The sequence below is a fragment of the Grampus griseus genome (assembly GCF_964374135.1).
Source record: "Grampus griseus genome assembly, chromosome: 14".
Taxonomy (NCBI): Eukaryota; Metazoa; Chordata; class Mammalia; order Artiodactyla; family Delphinidae; genus Grampus; species Grampus griseus.
The window spans coordinates 40,962,947-40,967,597 of record NC_139008.1 but is presented as its reverse complement, the minus strand read 5'-3'; positions in this window follow the sequence as shown (position 1 = coordinate 40,967,597).

The window sequence follows — 4,651 nt, the reverse complement described above, 5'->3', positions numbered from 1 at the left end:
AAAATTTTTAAATAAATTAATTAAAATATTAAAAATTATTAAAATTTTAATTTTATTAAAATTTTAAATTATTAAAAATTAAAATTATTCTCAAATGAGAAGTTTGCCCAAAAGTAAACTACAAGAGAAACAGATCATCGCACCATGGCAATTAAGAGGCTCTGGAGTCTAATACAGGCGGATTTGGGTCTCTTGGCACGTGACCTGGACTGGTCAGCTGTCCCCTCTGGGATCCAGTCCGCCCAGTGCCAGCAGTGCTCTCTGCGGGGGGCTTAGGGCAGAGTTACTAAGATCGCAGTGCCTGGCCCAGAGGAGGGGCTCAGGAAAAGCCCACTCTTACCCTTCTGAATACTAATGAACAGCGCTTGGAGAGAGCTGGGACCCCACCCGTGAATCTCTCTAATGGGGGTCGGGGGGGTGAGGCCTCTAGGACCCGCACCTGTGCCCAGAAATCAGATGATTTTCTGTGTGTGTGTGTGACGTGTGAAACGAAGAGAAGCAGACATATAATCTACCATGAGCTTGGGAAACTGCAAATCTTTGTTCTAAAAGAATTCCGTTTATGAATAACTATACTTCCTAACTGTATGCAAAGTTAAGCTGAGCCCAGCACTGTCTAGAGAAGGCCAGACCCTTAATGTGTGTCTCTGTTTTCCAACACAGCTATTGTCCAGCTCCGTTGAAGGAAAGAGTGGCTTTTCTTTTCCTTTTAAGAAAACCCCTTTAATTCCCTGGGCTGTTTATCAGAGCCAGAATTAAAAAGCTTCCTTAGTCCTTTTCTTTGAATCTGAATCCTCTTTCCCCCTATACACACTGACTGTCCAATCATGAAGCAAGTTTATTTAAGAATTTAAAATGAGCGTGCAATGAATGATCTTACTCTATAAAATGCTTATAAATGTATATAATATAGAATAATACTAGCTTTAACCAATTCTCTCTCCCAAGGTAAACAGGCATCCTGATTCATGTCAGTAGTGCTCCTTTCCTTGACAGTCTTATGAATCTTTAAGGAAGTGAAGGAACTGGGAAATAAAGATGTAAAAAGCACCAGATTTCTCTGGATAACAAAGTGTGAGGAAATTTTGGAGTTGCTGATCAGGATGGGGCTGGGAATAGAAGGTGGGATAATAGCTGGAAGCTGGACCCCACACTGGGAGAAAAAGCTGGAGACCTGTGTAATAAAACAGGAAACACAGTCTTCAGTTTAGGCTGGCGTTTGTCTTCACGTTAAGGTAGCATTTGACTCAGGCCTAAACAAATGGAAGTTTTTTTTTTTTTTTTTTACATGACAGTAAGTCCAAATTTGACGTTCAGGGATGGTCTAGCTGCTCTGTAATGTCCTCAAGAGCAAAAATTCTTTCTGTCTTCCTTGGCATATGCTTTTTTCCCCATTATGGTCACAAAGAGGCTGCTGTACCTCCAGGCATCCCAATCACCTCCCGGCATCCCAATCACCTCCCAGGCAGAAAGAAGATAAAAGAACAAAGGCGTCAGGATATGGTGTCTCTATCAGGAAAGCAAAGGCTCACCCTGTTAGACAGAGTGTGTCACACTCTTAGCTACAAGGGAGTCTGAGGAAGTGACTATTTTCAGTTGAGCATGTCACCACCACAAACAAAATTGGGGTTCTGTAATTAACAAAGAAGGAGGAATGGCTATTAGTTAGGGACAAAGCAGGTCTGCCACAGTGCTGCTGCCCCATGGGCCCCCCAAGCCCCCGAGGGCCTGCAATAAGTGCCTGCAGAGACCTTGCATGGGTGGTTGGGTGGTGGGGACAGAGGGATTGAGCCCCGTGTCTGTACAGGTGCAGAGCAGGTGATGGCAGCGGCCAAGGGAAGTGAGCTACAGCTCTGCTCAAAATTCCCTTGGAAGCAAGAGCACGGAGCTAGACATGAGCATGAAAACACAAAGCCTCTGGGAGGAGATGAAAGAGGAAGCTGTGTCTGTTGGTCATTACTTTGCCATTATTGTTGATGGTGTTAATGATGCTGATGATAGATAGATAGATAGATAACAGACAGAAAGATGATAGATAAATAGATAATAGATAACATCTACTGAATGCTACTACATTCTTTGCACTGTACTATGTGCTTGTTCTATTTTATCTTAATTAATCTACCCAAGAAATAAAAGAAAATTATCCCAGTTTTACCAATGAATGCCTGGAGGCTGAAAAGGTTATTTTCTTAGCTTAGTAACCTAAAGTTCTCAGCCCCATTTGTACATGCACTGCCAAGGCTTGGGCTCCAGAATCCGCCCACCTTATCCTTGCCTGGCGCTAAGCCCCTGCCTTCCTACAGCAGCCGGCATGTAGCTCTGACACATGGTACCTCAACCTTAATTGATGTTCTGCTTGAATCCTGGAGGAGACCCACTTCCTTTTCTCCCTCTGAACATTTAACCTCTGATGAACTCAATCTCACAACAGAGTGGTTTCCTTGCACACATTAATTAATTTATCCTCAAAACTGCCTCCACAGGGATGGGAAGTAGACCAGCCTGAACGCAAGTGTACAGGCTCCCAGCCATCTCTTCTCTTTATCTCATCCCTAACACTCCAAAATATTATAGGAGGAACACAGGATGACTTGTTCTAGCTGATTGGCAACGCCCTTAAGTAATCAGCCTGTTTTTCCTGAAGGAGAGGAAGAAGGAGAATCTAAGAAAGGAAAAGACTCAGGAAAGCTTCAGAGGGTGACATCACTGCCAGAGCACTCAGTGGCCGAGGAGAGGAAGACTCCACCAAAGTCCACACCGGGGCCTGACTGGACAATTTACATGAATCACGGAATTACAAAATCAGCATCGTTTACCAGCCAACTAATCAAACCCTCATGCGTGGGCTACTTCCCAGGAAGAGACAGTGGAGTTTCACTCCAGTGCCCCCTCACATCTGCTGGGGTTACTTTGGGCCTCAGTTTCCTCGACCATAAAATGAAAAATGTGTGATTCTAGGGCTTCCCTGGTGGCGCAGTGGTTGAGAATCTGCCTGCTGATGCAGGGAACACGGGTCCGAGCCCTGGTCTGGGAGGATCCTACATGCCACGGAGCAACTAGGCCCATGAGCCACAACTACTGAGCCTGCGTGTCTGGAGCCTGTGCTCCGCAACAAGAGAGGCTGCAACAGTGAGAGGCCCGCGCACCGCGATGAAGAGTGGCCCCCGCTTGCCGCAACTAGAGAAAGCCCTCGCACAGAAACGAAGACAACACAGCCAAAAAATTAATTAATTAATTAAAAAAACGAATGTGTGATTCTAGTCTAGTTCTACAAGTCTATGTTCTTCCTAGAGCTTCTAAGTTCCAGAAATCTGTTGCTACCCACTTGGCCCAATAAATAAATATTTGTTTGTTCTGGTGCACAGATGTAACCAGCAATCATGGTCACGGGTCTCCAAGAAGTTAGCAAGCCTATTTTTGGAAGGATAATCCCCAGCTGGGGTGTCAAAAAAAAAGGACAAATCATCAACTAATAATTCAGCCTTCGGTATTTCAAACACATCATAAAATGAACGGCGAGGGATTTTATAGACTCGGGTTGATGGAATCTGCCTTATATGCAGAAGAGTCCAAACACATCATAAAAAATAAAAAAGACCTTCCAAACTCATAAGTAAACATCTCCAAGTGCATCTTGTTTTCCTGGTGCATTCTTCAATTTCGCTGGCCAAAGTGGGCTCGTGATGAAACCTGGATTTCACAACTTTTGTTTCAAATATTCCCGGCATCACCAGGGAAGGTTGGCTTTCAAAATGAACACTCAGGCGTTTGGTGGGTGACAGGGTAGCAACAAGCACAGTCATAGCATTTCCCTTGTAGGCCTTCTACATCTCGACCTTCTTTCTCTCTCCTGCCACAGTGCCAGGCCCACCAGGCCAGAAATTCAAGAAAAACCCGGCGGGGTAGTGCTGGTAAGAAAAGCAGAACGCCATTGCCGAGGATGCTGTTAGTACCCAGCTCACATTCCCTCGAGACTTATCATTCTCGTGTATGTCAACTCAACACCTTCCAACTGTAAGAGGCTTCGCCAGACCAAGAGCCTTTTCTGGTCCCTGGAGCCCTGTCTGCCTGGGCACTGGAGGCTGGAAGCGCCAGAGGAAACGCTCTCTGGAAGCAGTCTTAAACCGTTAGCAGATAGGAGCAGTGGACAAATGTCCCAGCTTCCCCGCACCTTGGAGGAGTCAACTCTGCGGCAAGTTTCTCACTGTCTCAGAGTTCTCCAGTGGGATGGCCCCCCAGGTGCTCAATAACACACAGGCGGTGTTTTTCTTCCATTCTCTGTCTCACTTCCCTGCTCTCCTATCAGTACTTCCTGGGATCACCTCTCAAGTAAACTACTGACTCCTTGGAAGCTCAACCTAAGAAAGCCATTCAGTGTAGTTTGAAAGGTAATCACATTTTTACATGCATACACATTCAGGCATAGACATGTATATATATATACAACTTTTCCAGGTAAGATTTAAGGGAGCCCCACATTATTGGTTGCAGTGAGATCTAAAAAAAACAAAAAATAGCTTATCCTTCAGGAAATTACATCCTTGCATTACACAGTAGTTCCTTTCATTTCTTTTTCTTATTGCAAAAGCGATAAATGCTTATCACAGAAAAAATTAAAATATAGCTAAGCAAATAGGATAAAATTTAG